Source organism: Pinus tabuliformis, chromosome J, assembly GCF_031772625.1.
Source record: "Pinus tabuliformis cultivar Carrire ecotype Pingquan chromosome J, CPIR1, whole genome shotgun sequence".
In the NCBI taxonomy this organism is placed as follows: domain Eukaryota; kingdom Viridiplantae; phylum Streptophyta; class Pinopsida; order Pinales; family Pinaceae; genus Pinus; species Pinus tabuliformis.
This window is the reverse complement of record NC_142295.1, coordinates 52,087,590-52,102,336: the sequence shown is the minus strand read 5'-3', so window position 1 is coordinate 52,102,336 and position 14,747 is coordinate 52,087,590. Positions and strand designations below refer to the sequence as shown.

Below are 14,747 nucleotides of genomic sequence, written 5' to 3'. Positions count from 1 at the left end.
AATCATTATCTAAACCCATTACAAGCTTGTTTGTGAAATCACAAAAATTACATTGCAATGTCACAAATTTAATTACAAACATAACCCCATGACAAATAGAACATGGAAGATATGACATCGGAAACATTGATGGAGACATGCCTATATGACGTAGTGAGAAACCAACACATGCAATGCAACATAATAACACATTAAACATTATATCTAATATCTCAACTTTATAATATTTTTTATTTTTATAAATATGTTTTTTAATGACTTTTGAAATATCATTAAAAATAGTTGGAATAAAATATTTAAGTTGATTAAACTTTTATAAATGCCTTCAAAAAATTTCATGATTTTGAATTTAATTATGTATTAAAAATATAGTTTATATTAGGAAATATAACAATTCTAATAAAGGCTTGAACAACTAAAATTTACCAAACACGACATTAATAAAACAAAATAACGAGGAAATGTAAACTAGCATTTGCACCAGATGTTGCAAAGGAAATGCCGTAAGGCAGAAAGTGCGGAAATCCATTATCCATATAGTGTATGCATTAGGTCAATGACCTAAATATCAACATGTCTATTCACTTTTTCTAAATGTTGTAAACGACCAGAATTATAGAAATATTCCTAAATGTGTACCAATATTTATAGGCACACTCCTTATACCTTAAGATTTTTGGTTGCAGCTTCATATTTGGAAGTCTTGAGATTTACCAAAGCTTCAATTCTTGCTTCTTCTCGCTGATATCTGAAATTTACAGACAACTTGAATGCTCACAGATTTTGTTGTCAAAAGTATAGATAACAAATGTTAGCAATCTATTAATTTGGAAAAATATTTGTCAGAGATAAAGGTCTTATCGTGTTTATCAATACATAGCATTGTAGATTAGAGCTCATTTCAACTTTAAAAACTGGAAATTGAAATTGAAAAAAAAAAGAGAAAACATGAAGGAAATTTCACAGAATTGTAATACGATCTTTTAAATGCATTAACACTAAGCTAATGATATGTTCTTTAAAAATGCGCCCATGAAAATCGTTCTCTATTAACGCAAGCAAGAGATATTTAATTACCACTACAAATTGCTTTGACATTTGTTGTGGTGGTCTTTAACACTACATCTAACTGGTAAAGTTTATGTTCAAAAACACTTTTTTACATTCCTGGTCTAAGTAGAAAATTGTTTTTTGTTAACCAAACTACAGAGAGCAATCTGCATGTAGAGGTTGTGTTCACAACAGGCAAACACTTGGTGAAGAAAAGGGACAAAAATATCATAGCTTTGGGGGTGGAAAGCTTTGTCATGTTAAGCAAGGCAGAAGTTGACTCAATTCAAGATTTTAATCTCAAGCATGTCACATCCAAGGAGAGTGTCTTTGATCAGGGTCGTATCTGTGTCAAAAGACTATAATTGCAGGAATTTCAACTGATAGAAAAGCCTAGTAACTGAAACAATTGGTTCAACATTTAGTCATTCTATGTTTCTTCAATAACATAAACACTGGAGCATGGCAGATGACTCACAATGCTCACACCTTTTTAGAACATTGATTGAAGGGGATTTGGCTTACTTATTTGTTTTATATTTCATTGTATATTTAGCAAATTAAAACATAAATTATGGACTAAACAAGAACATGCCCGGGGATAGAAAATTCTTAGAAAATGGTTGTCGGCATTCTAATCCAAAGAATTGGAAAGAATCCCCAAACTTGTCAACTTTAAATGTTGCAAGCATGCCAAATTCATTATCTGTCTTCAGTGCTTCAGAAATGTCTCAAATATCAGCTCTAGATCTTCTTCTTGTGCCTACGTGCCTACTCTTGCAACTTTCAAAGGGGTCATGCCTTTCCAGCTGCTCACAAAAATGATTTGTGAATCTTATTTTTCTTAATGTTAGATATTAATTTACCAAATCCTCAACAAATGAATAGAAAGAATTTAATGATAAAATGGAAATTTCGAAAAACATCACAAATAAAGATATAATGCATTGAACTTACAAGCCACCAAAAAACTGGAACAAAATATCGATGGACATTATCACGACCAAATGCACACCAAGTGTAAGAAATATTATTTTCAGTGTCAACAATCTAGCACATTCAAAACTAATATTACAGGCAACTGCCATTTATGCCAAGTCTCCTTTCCTTGCACAGCATAACATCTCAATCTAGTTGCAAGTTAAACATGAAAAAAATTGTGTAATTAAAAATTGAAAAACAGTTGGTTTTGAATACATAATGAATACAAAAACTGTAATATAGATTTCAGTTTTGACTTATGAGTTACCATTTCAAGTTTGTACAATACCCGAAATTTCCAGCATCTCCCCATTCAACTCTCTTCGTCTGCAATCTTCACTATCTGAGTTCCAAGTTCTAGAATAATTGCAATTTTTCTTTGAAATTGCTTCCTTCTAAAGCTCAGATAGAAACATTACAATGCCTGGGAATCAGACACAAGAAGCAGCCCACTTGAACAATTAAAGTGGCCCTTGAGGGGTAAACAACTGAACACGAGGACTTTCATTTGGTTAAGCTGTCGTGATAGCGCGTACTTTTCTGTCAAAATCACCCAGGGATTTGCACATGGCTCCAATTGCTTATTCATGGCTCAAGAAATTTAACCTTAGTGGTTGCCTTAACATACAACCATCTTTGCCCACGGGGCTTTGGATTGACGGTGAATGGGTGCACTGTTAAGGCACTCCTTGCGATAGGTCACGGGTTCAAATCCCCCGTGGGTACTTAGGTTAGTCTAATAGATAAAAAAAAACATACAACCATCTTCACTGCTGAACTTTAACCCCACTTGCAAAAGCTTAAAATTAGAAGCTCAGACAAAGATGGATATTGCAATTTCAAGCAAAAACATGAAATGGCTATTCATACATCACTCAATCCGCAAGCAAGGTTCCACAGTTCAATAAGCCATTTAATACTAACACTCTAATGCCTTCTTATCAGTTCAATGGATTGGTATAAGCACCGACTGGAAATCTGATCAAACTCAGCCATGTAGCAAATGAGTAGACAAAATCAGTTTTGAGATTTCCCAAAATCCTCCATTCAAACTCGCATCTTTGGTGGCTTTCTGGTACCAATCATCTTGTTATAGAAACCCTCAACTCCAAGAAATCAGCAACAAATCTATTGGGTTTCGTTTGTGAATATACAGATGCAACATCAATAGATAAGAATAAAAATCACAATCTAAATATGAAGCCCCATATGACCATTTTATTCAGGGACAGTTCCATCACTGCCATCAAAAACCTGGCCACACAATTAGCTTGCTTTTCTATTGTTACACTCGTCAAGTTGTGTACCACAACCATAAAAGGAAAGGTCTTTATAATATTCCACTACAAGAAAACTAACTTGACCGATTCTAGATCAATTTGAAATGGCCAAGATCTCTGCAGATATTTGGACTGGCAACCAACCTAGCTTGAAAACGGGTTGCACAAAGCCGTAAAAAATAAGCTATCATAAATAGAGTTATTACATGCACAAGGTGCTTAAAACCCTCCGCCTCACATCCCTTTACAAGGAGGATGCACAAATTGCAATATTATTTTATTGTGAATTACACCAGGGAATTCCTAGTATGATGAACTTGATTGCTACATCTTACCAGCACATATTCTACAACAGAGACACTGAACTTGCTTGCTACAACCTTACCAGCACATAATCTGCAACTGACACACCGAGATCTTGAAGAATTCCCCCAGAGCTCTTGACAGTGAAGTGCTTTGAAAGTTTGAAGTTTGAACATTAGCCACCATATCATGTGATTCTTGATTATTATTTGCATGGTTATAACTGTCAAATAATATTCCTTTGAGGTCCCTATTGCATTAGAAGGAAGTCCAACTAAAGCATGCCGCTGAATATCTAAAGTCATACAGGCAGATACAATGTACAAGCATCATAGAGCAACTCAATATAAATACAATGAGCAAAGGAACCCCCTCTTCTGAAGAACCACAACATCTCTTCCATGACTAAGCAGCCATGAAATATGTAAAAATAAAAACCATAACCATCCCTGTTAAACTGATTCTGACAATGCTTCAGAGGAAGCTACAGTTTGCTCATGATGATCAAAATGATATCTGGAGCTACCCTGTTCACATTTCCCCAAAACCTGCACAATTGACGTGAAATCCTTCATAACCCATGGATGCCTTGCAATAGCCTCTAAGCTCATCCTTTTCTTCGGATCTGTGAAAACCAATAGTGGCAGCTTGATTATTATGGTGAATTTCAAAATTTGCAGCAATGCAACTCTTAAAATTAAAATCTTCTCTGTAAAACATTCAATTGAGAAAAGTCACTTACCCTTGCAAAGAAGACCTTCGAGTAAGTTTGCAAGTGCTGGATTCATATCCTCTGGAAGTACAAGTGGATCATGAACAATCTAAGCCACCATCAATAACAACAAAATAAGTATTTCCCTCCATCTGGCCTGTTTGAAAAGTCAAAAGCAGCAGAGATTTTATTTTTCCAACAATATTAAGCTATTTTATTTTTCCAACAATAGAGAGAATGATTGGTATTCTCCTTCAAATTGTTTTAGTGAAAACAAGGTATGCAATATGTAAATATTTCAAAATTTGGTAACAAAAAAATGGCAGAATCAAAGCTTGAATAAAACCTTTTATGATTTATCCAATGAAATGAAGGAAAAAAAAAGTACAAGATATTGAAAATAATAGTAATAGATTCTGAATTAGTTCTAATACATTCAATAATCCTGACAAAAGCTTGAAAAAACTTCAATGAGCAGTGCTCTTTATATGTTTCTCCCAATACAAAATTATCATTCCCTGTTCAACAAAGGTAGTGAAACGATCCCTAAGCCTGTGAATGCATTGGACCGCTGATAAGTACAATTCTTAACTTTAGAGAAGTATGAGTGAAAATTGTGACATGAGTGAGAAAGGATTTTTCTCTTCTGGAATTGGAAACAATAAATCTTACCCAATATACTATATCTTCTTCAAGTTCTTGAAGTTTTTTGGGTTGTTAGTTGTCAAGTCTCTATATGGCACAAGGTTACCACAGTGTCCTCTGTGTAACCAAGAATTCCTTTCAATTTTCCCTCAGATTCCTCCCTATAAAATGAAATGTACCATATATAGTTAAAATGAAATACACAACCTCGAAACTTATTCCTGACAGAGATTGTATATATCCTCTTCCCTTCCTCTTCTTAGGGGGTAACTGAGACTACTTACTTAATGGCCGCCTTGATCTCGTCATAAGTGGCAGACTTCTCAAGTCTAACAGTCAAATCAACAACTGAAACATCTGGTGTGGGTACTCGGAAGGCCATTCCAGTCAACTTTCCATTGAGAGCTGGTAGAACCTTGCCAACAGCCTTCAAAAATACAATCACAATTAGTAGCTGTGAGAACATAAAAGGTGATGCTGGTGGGGATTCATATTAACAAAATTAGAAGAAAAATATGCAGAACCCAACTAGATTACAAAGAATTAACCAATTGGAAGTACACAGTTAATGTTTCTCCAAAGAAATCCAATAAACAAATAAAACCTAATCACCCGAAGCATGGGACAATATGATAAAATGTGAAAATTAGGTAAGAAATAAAAAATATTAAATTCAAATGGGATCCAATGTCAAGCAACTGTGTTGTTGCGCCTATTATAATGAAGTGGTACTTCCCATTTGCTCTCCTAACAGTCACCTAACTGTCAAGGGTAACCATAAGGATGAACAAACACCAGTGGAAAATAGAAACAGACAAGCTTAACAAAGTGGGCTTTACAAAGAGATAATTTGGATGTAAAGATAGGAAAATCGTGAGCCCTAGGTTTCGAACAACAGTGCACTTTCATGACTGTGTGAAAGTAATGGTAACAAGCTGTATTTTGTCACTTGACATGGTAAGGTGGTAGTCTCACTGTTTGTTGCTCAGGTAAGACCCTGGTCATACTAAGTTTTGTTCAGGTAAGGTCCTGATCATAACTTCCCATGAAGAGAAGACATTTCAGACATTTCAGGTTTCTCAGGGCTATCTTGAAGCAGGTGAGGTAATTTTTATACATGAAAAGAATGACCGAAAGAATTGTCTGAGAAGTAAATCAATAAAACTAACCTTATAAAGTGTTTAATGTGAATGATAATCACCAGAATAAAATATTTACTGATGGTTTTAAATATGTTTAATCATCATTGATAATTTGTTGCTTCCTACCTTAGCTGCTCATGTACTGTTAGGAATAATGTTAAAACCAGCTCCTCTGTCACCTCGCCAGTCCTTGTTTGATGGTCCATCAACTATCTTCTGTGTTGTTGTTTACATACAGAAACATAAGTCAATGCAGCTTGCAAACGCCTTGTATCAATAAAATTCAAGGGCATAATACTAGTTCATAGTAAGTGTACCTGTGATGGAATGGACAGTTGTCATGAGACCTTCAACAATGCCAAACTTGTCATTGATTACCTGCTAGAGAAAACATAGTGTTTTTGTTCTCTTTCAACATATAGTTCCTCCCCAGCAATATGTAATTTTTCTCATATAAAGACACCTATACAATGAAAACTGTGATAATTTAGTAAAAATATCATTGCAAACCTTAGCCAAGGGAGCCAAGCAGTTAGTAGTACAACTTGCATTTGAAACAATGTTCAAATCAGATTTGTATTGGTGCTCATTAACCCCAACAACAAACATAGGTGCATCCTTGCTTGGAGCTGAGATAACAACTTTTTTAGCACCTGCCTATTAGAAATCAACAAAAAAAAATTATTATATGGAGTTCAAATTGTAATTTCCATTGTTGCACTTTATACCGTTTGAAATTTACAAAATTAGATATGTTAATAGCCTTTCAAATATTTTTGCATGCACCACAAAAAAAATCATAGAATAGATTGTTCTCCAAAGAAACTGAAAACAAACATGTTATTTTTTAATCACCTCGTCAATTTCGAATAGTCACAACTATGGAGCAATTTTAAGGTAACCTTTCATGAGGTGACTGCTCAATTTGAAAGAAGTTTCAACTTAGAATAGGGTTGGTTATGTCGATATCAGTCAACAGTGTCAATTTTATAAATTGAGAAAGAGCCAAAGCGGACATGCTATTGCCAAATCTCCTTGCTCATGTAGGGAGGGAGCGGTATTACTGATAAATGATATTTGAGGTAACTAAGGAGTTGTCACATGTAGGGAGGGAGCGGTATTACATGTGACAACTCCTTAGTTACCTCAAATATCATTTATCAACTTTTAGGTACATTGTATTTTTAATTAGTAGCATGTCGGATAAACTTTGAAGGAAAAAATCAATTATAATTGAATTGTGGAATGGTAATATTCAAACCTTCAAGTGAGCAGTTGTTTTCTCTTTGTCGGTGAAGACACCTGTGGATTCAACCACATACTCTGCGCCGACCTCACCCCATGGTATTTCCTCAGGATTTCTACAGTTTTCAAACCAAAATGTGAATAGTTAGACAAATGGGAACAAATAGACAATGTCAGCACTTACACTCTGTTCATGCCTAAGCTCAAGCAATAATTGACCTAAGAAACTCTCATTGATCTCCATAAACAAGTGTTTTACCTAAAACCGAATACAGCAACAGATTTTTCTCCAAAGAGTAAAGTTTTCAAGTCTTTGACCTTGACTTCATGATGCTTCCACTATCCGTGGACACTGTCATACTTGAACATATAATTCTGAAAAATAATAGAGGCACAAAAATTACTGCAGAGATCTTGAGTGGGAAAAATATGGTAGAAGAAAGCTATCAAACGAGTTAATAAAATCTTCCTGTTTCAGTTTGTCTGTAAAACATAAATGTTGTTGGGAATAAATCGAGGAACAAAAAATGCAAAATGAAGAACAATTTTCAAGTAGACGATCAAAAATTCATCAGGAGAATGATGTGCAGATATGCCTAAATTTCAATAAAGAATTCCTCCTAGATAGATAAATAAGGAAGAAGAGAAAAATTGCTCATTTAAAAGGACTTTAGCAAAGAATAATGTATATATTACACAAGCGGACTTTGCCAAAGAATAATGTATTCATTATGCAAATGAACTCAAATATTCTTGAAAGATACCGTATATAATGATCGAGCAGGATTTGAAGAGAGAAAATCAAGCCTTGATAACATTTCTGGCTTAACAGAGTGGGCTTTACAAAGAGATAATTTGGATGTAAAGATAGGAAAATCATGAGCCCTAGGTTTCGAACAACAGTGCACTTTCATGACTGCGTGAAAGTAATGGTAACAAGCTGTATTTTGTCACTTGACATGGTAAGGTGGTAGTCTCACTGTTTGTTGCTCAGGTAAGACCCTGGTCATACTAAGTTTTGTTCAGGTAAGGTCCTGATCATAACTTCCCATGAAGAGAAGACATTTCAGACATTTCAGGTTTCTTAGGGCTATCTTGAAGAAGCTGAGGTAATTTTTTTACTTGAGACATGATATTGCCAAATCTCCTTGCTCATGTAGGGAGGGAGCGGTATTACATGTGACAACTCCTTAGTTACCTCAAATATCATTTATCAACTTTTAGGTACATTGTATTTTTATTAGTAGCATGTCCGATAAACTTTGAAGGAAAAAATCAATTATAATTGAATTGTGGAATGGTAATATTCAAACGTTCAAGTGAGCAGTTTCTTTCTCTTTATCGATGAAGACACCTGTAGATTCAACCACATACTCTGCGTCAACCTCGCCCCATGGTATTTCCTCAGGATTTCTACAGTTTTCAAACCAAAATGTGAACAGTTAGACAAATGGGAACAAATAGACAATGTCAGCGCTCACACTCTATTCATGCCTAAGCTCAAGCAGTAACTGACCTACGAAACTCTCATTGATCTCCATAAACAAGTGTTTTACCTCAAACCGAATATAGCAACAGATGTTTCTCCAAAGAGTAAAGTTTTCGAGTCTTTGACCTTGACTTCATGATGCTTCCATTGTCCGTGGACACTATCATACTTGAACATATAATTCTGAAAAATAACAGAGGCACAGAAATTACTGCAGAGATCTTGAGTGGGAAAAATATGGTAGAAGAAAGCTATCAAACGAGTTAATAAAATCTTCCTGTTTCAGTTTGTCCATAAAACATAAATGCTGTTGGTTATCTTAGAATGAGAAAACCTTGGAAGAGATAAACAGGTTTTATTTACCCTTTTATTAGATTGCGAGTCCCATAACTGTACAACAAAATTATTCAACCCAACGGCAATTTGCGTCCCATCGAGTGCCCAACTAACGCTGGTAACGGGGCCCTCTTCTTCATCTGCAATCAGAAGCTCAGATATAGAGCTATCAGAAGCATGCCACAAGTATATAGTGTTGTTCAGGGCTATGGACAAAACATTGGTGGAACTCCAATCCAATAGATTCAAGTAATAATCATCCAGAACGTCGTGCGCATCCAGGGTTCTATCTGCAGACTGCAATCAACATGGATAAGTTAAATTACTAGGTGAAAAAAAAGGGACAAAGGACAATGGTCCTCAGATAGGCATATCCAGTGTACTAATAACAAAAACCCCAAATACTATGTAGTTTTTGTGGTGTCCGAAGAGTATATCAATGGTTAAAAACAAAAAAATGTTATCATGGCTTTGTTTGCAAAGGGGTACTTTTCCTGTACTGAAATGATTTCTAACATCATTCTGTTATTAAAAAAAATTAAGAAATTGGAATGGGTGTGGTAGCGATTTCAGCGTTACAAATGAAAAAGAAAAAAATCTGTGTAGCACATTCCTCCATATGGGATAATGCTGTAATTGAAAATAGGATCAAGGGCTTTGATTCAATAACGAGTAAACATCAATGGTATTCAAGATTTGATTATGGAATATCTAGTGAAAATGACGGTAAAAAAATATGAAATCCAGGCCTACCTGAGCAATATATCTGCGTGCTCTTCTAGAAATAGGGAAATTAGCTAGCACATTTTCTTGTGAAGCCTGGGAAACAGTCGATGATTTTCCATTGAAAGAAAGAATTCTGTAATTGTTGTCCGCAGCACGGGCATTCTTCAATAAAGTGGCTGCCATCTCCTTCTTGTATGCTTTTCTGGAAGAGGAGGGGGAAGGGGAGAGGACATGGGTATCGTCACTGTCCTTTTGCTTCTGCGTGATCATGAATCTAGCTACCTCCAAATCGATGGATCCTCTTGCCGGGATAAATCTGTCGCTCTATGATGGAAAAAACAATAAAACCAAATCTTGATTCACACTTCCAACTGAACGTACCAAAAAAGGGTATCCACTTAAAAAAATTTCGATGGTTGAGCAGAGAGGCTGATAACTTGTTGCCCCCTAGCCATATTTCACTGTAATAAACCCAATTGCGGGAATGACATATTTGCAACATATAAACTATTTGTAAAAACAAGGAGAGAATGCATACGCTGTGTTTATTCATTGAAGCAACCTGTTTTTGCAGAGGACGGAAACATCGCTCCCCTGTGGAAAAATTTCCTTTGATCGTTGCTGGCGGTCTGTGTGGCATTTGTTTCTTTTCATATGTAGGAGGGGGAAGGGGAGAGGACATGGGTATCGTCACTGTCCTTTTGCTTCTGCGTGATCATGAATCTAGCTACCTCCAAATCGATGGATCCTCTTGCCGGGATAAATCTGTCGCTCTGTGATGGCAAAAACAATAAAACCAAATCCTGATTCACACTTCCAACTGAACGTACCAAAAAAGGGTATCCACTTAAAAAAATTTCGATGGTTGAGCAGAGAGGCTGATAACCTGTTGCCCCCTAGCCACATTTCACTGTAATAAACCCAATTGAGGGAATGACATGTTTGCAGCATATAAATTATCTGTAAAAACAAGGAGAGAATGCATACGCTGTGTTTATTCATTGAAGCACCCTGTTTCTGCAGAGGACGGAGACATCGCTCCCCTGTGGAAAAATTTCCTCTGATCGTTGCTGGCGGTCTGAGTGGCATCTGTTTCTTTTCATATGTATTTTTGCGCGCTGCCAGGGTCGATGTGGTGTTCTGCTTGCGAGGAAACAGTATCGAGGCTTCGATGTGTTCCATGGCAAAGGCATCTTGCCGCTGCTATTGAGCAGACTCTCTGGTCCTTGAAAATTCATGAACCGTTTCAGTTTCAGTTTCATGAACCGTTTCAGTTTTGGATCAACGATCAAACTTTGTTCAATCGTCTAACACCACAAATCCACGGTTAACAATAGGACACGGCGACGGCTGGGGCAATTCATTTCAAAGGGAAACGCCTTACGGCGTAATTAATGTAAAATAAAAATAATGAACAAACAAACTGGCTGATAAAGGGATTTCATTTTATAAATTAGTCCATAGTTAAATGAATGATATATGTTTATAGTCTAATAAGTTTTTCAATGATTGTTGTAGATTCTAGCACTAAAATTGGAAGGAAGAATAGGAATTCACCGCAAAACTATTGCTCTTGATCACTGGCTAGAGATTAAGAGTAGTAGTTTTGCAGGCAAGCATACCAACTTCAGATAAAAAAATGTGCAAGTCCCAGTGGGTAGTATTAACAACTCTCCTTGTGCAAGTTCTAGTGGGTAGTATTAACAACTCTCTTTGAAAGGCACAAAAGGAGAGAGGTTCTACAAATATATCAGCTATAAAACCCATAAAACTTAAGCATTCAAGTAATGCAAACTCTACAACAGAGACCATAAACCCTGCTAGAGTCCAGAACTCTTCAAAAAAATTTGTTTTTAATTGATCGAAAGTAACAATATATGGTACCGTGGAAAATTCATATGCAAATGGAGAAAATTGTGGACAAAAATGTCGATATGTCTTGTGATAAAACATCAGCAATTCAACCAAATTGGTTGGGGATCAGGATTTGAAAGATGGAGTTACATTTAAAATATATGCACTTGTTGGCATTTAGAACACCTCAGGCAAAAAAACAATAAATCAGGAGCCTTTAAATTATCTTACCAGATATTTATGAAGCTAACTGACTGGGGCGAGAAGCTAAGTCGGGTTGTTTGGCGCACTCACTTCCTCCTCTCCTCTGCTCGGATCTGATCCAAGCCTCGGTTGCATCTACTGAATCAGCTCTCCTCTCTGCAGCTTAAATCTGCCCTAGAACTTGCTTTACCGAAAAATGAAACTAGTTTGCTTGCAATGCCTTTTGCCTTTTGCATGCAGTTTGTTTTTCGAACAATAGTTAGAAATTGCTTTACCGAAAAATGAAACTAGTTTGCATGCAGTTTGTTTTTGGAACCATAGTTAACAGGACTTTGTATGAGTTTGGATAGGAAACCGTGAAACGGTGGAGAAACCAAAACGTTGCAGGGAAAATCGAAGAACGTTTTGCATCAGGCCGCTGTAAGAAACGAATCGTTTCTGAAAAACTGGTTTCTCACCGATAAAAACGAGAACGGCCATACAAAACGACGTTTTCGGTGTTGTCGCGTTTCTATTGCATTTTTTAACGAGAACGGTGGCTACCGTCCTGTTTCTGGTAACACAGTGATCAATCACTAGTTCCATTGTTCAAGAGGGGACAAAATTGTTATGAGTAATTTGAGGCTAGTACAAGGAAAATATGCAAAATATTGTCTATGATATCAATCAAGGATCAAACACTATGATTGCATTGTTGAGCTTATCGGTCGTGCAAGATGCCTAGATGAAGCACTTGAGTTTATTAAAAATATTCCCTTAGAGCCTAATGCTAGCATGTGGGGAGCCTAGATTGCTGCATGTAGAATCTATTGCAATATAGAGCTAGGAGAAAATGTGGCAAAAACACTTTTTGAGTTAGAACCTGTCAATACTGGAAATCATATTCTTCTATCGGCAGCGCCTAACCAGCCATACATAGGGTATTCAATGCGTCTGGAGATGCACGGGACATAGCCCGCTAACACGTGAATTGTCCTTTCTTATTTAGTGGCGAGTTTTCGAATTCGCGTGTTAACAGGCTATCTCCCGTGCATCTCCCGGCGCATTGAATACCCTATATATGACTGGTTAGGCGTTTCCTTCTTCTATCAAATACTTATGTTGCAGTTGGCATGTGGGATGATGTAAAAATATTATAAAACTAGTTAAAGCTAAAGGATTGAGTAAAATGCCAGGATTTAGCTAGATCCTAGTACAAAACAAGGTGCATGCATTTTCTGCAGAAGAAATCACACCGACAATCAACAATCTATGATATCTCTATCGCACCGACCATCAACAATCTACGATATCTCTAAAGTCATGAGTGAGGGGATAAGGTGTGATCATTGCATCAATTGTGTTCTTTGATATGGAGGTGGAAAAGGGAGCAGGACACCCAATGTGATCACTAGTCATACAAGCTTATTGCATCAAGTAATTACTACAGTAACATCAATTTCATATGAAATTTGTTAAATACTAAATATTTATAAAGGTTTAAATCAATATTTGAATGACATCAAATTCATATGAAAATTATAAATATTTATAAAGGTTGAATTCAATAGTTGAATGACAGATTTCATGAAGTATTCAAAATAAATGTTATATATATAGAGAGAGATTATACACTGCAAGTACTCTTTATTTACTGCACACAAATGAGGAATTTTTGAAAGAGGTGTTCCTTTAAAACGAGCCCTGTCATAGTGCGTGGGTGTAAAGCTGGTGTATTGTTAAGGTATTTTTTTTAATAGGATTGGTATAATATATATATATATATATATATATATATATATATATATATATATATATAGAGTTTTATTTGAAGGTCATGTTATTAGTGTGTTTAGAAGTTATATTGGTAAGAATAATTGTTTATCACATTTAAGAAACTCTTTGTAATATCATTAAGTCATATTTCTCATTAATAATGTGTTATGTGAAGTTACGCTTAATAATAATTATTAATTTTATTAATTAATAAGAAAAATATTAAAATACTTTAAAATCTAAAATAATCCACAAAAAAATTTGAAAATAAAATAAAATCCCAACCATATTTAAAAAATAAAATAAATTAATAAATAAGATGTCAACCCACTAATGAGAAGGCAAAACTCCAAGCAAGGATGAAGTTAGACCTACCAGTGAAGTTTTTAAAAACTATTTGTAAAATTTAATAAAGTTTTTACAAAATTAAAAACTAATTTTTTTTGGAAATTAAAATTTAATTTTTTTATTTTTAAAATTTAAATTTCTAATTTTTTATTAATGGAAATTTTTTATTTAGTTAAAAAAATTTAAAATTTATATATCAGAATTAAAAATTATTTGAAAACATTAAAACTAAAAAAATCTCCAAACATAAATCATTATCCAAAAAGATGTGACATAAATGATGATGCCATCATGTACTGTTTAAACCGTTGAACTTTATTAAACAAAACAAATATATTGGAGCCATAGTGAAACGTGTATTTACGATTATTGTTAATCAAATGTTATCATCGGAAAATTTAAAACCCCGATTATTGTTAATCAAATGTTATCATCGGAAAATTTAAAACAATAAACTATGGGGAGGACGTTGAACAAATCGTTTTTTAAAGATAATATAATTTTTACAAACAAACTGACGGCAAGAGATGGATGAGCAATCAAATGTTATCATCGGAAAATTTAAATCAATAAATTTTGTGGAGGAAGTTGAACTAATCCTGTTTTTTAAAGATAATATAATTTTTACAAACAAACTGACGGCATGAGGTAGATGAGGTTGAATTATTTTTATATTA

General features: G+C 35.0%; 1 pseudogene across 1 annotated transcript; it reads right to left on the bottom strand.

The window, feature by feature from the left end:
* Positions 1 to 3,618: 3,618 nt before the first annotated feature.
* Positions 3,619 to 11,297, bottom strand: LOC149225444 (uncharacterized; annotated as a pseudogene). Its single transcript, XR_016248268.1, has 14 exons — positions 10,897 to 11,297; positions 9,937 to 10,233; positions 9,211 to 9,480; positions 8,915 to 9,030; positions 8,672 to 8,771; positions 7,618 to 7,697; positions 7,375 to 7,474; positions 6,624 to 6,770; positions 6,431 to 6,491; positions 6,240 to 6,337; positions 5,256 to 5,398; positions 4,999 to 5,132; positions 4,357 to 4,435; positions 3,619 to 4,162 (listed from the first exon to the last, which is right to left on the bottom strand). The product of XR_016248268.1 is annotated as an uncharacterized LOC149225444 (transcript).
* Between the last annotated feature and the right edge of the window lie 3,450 nt (positions 11,298 to 14,747).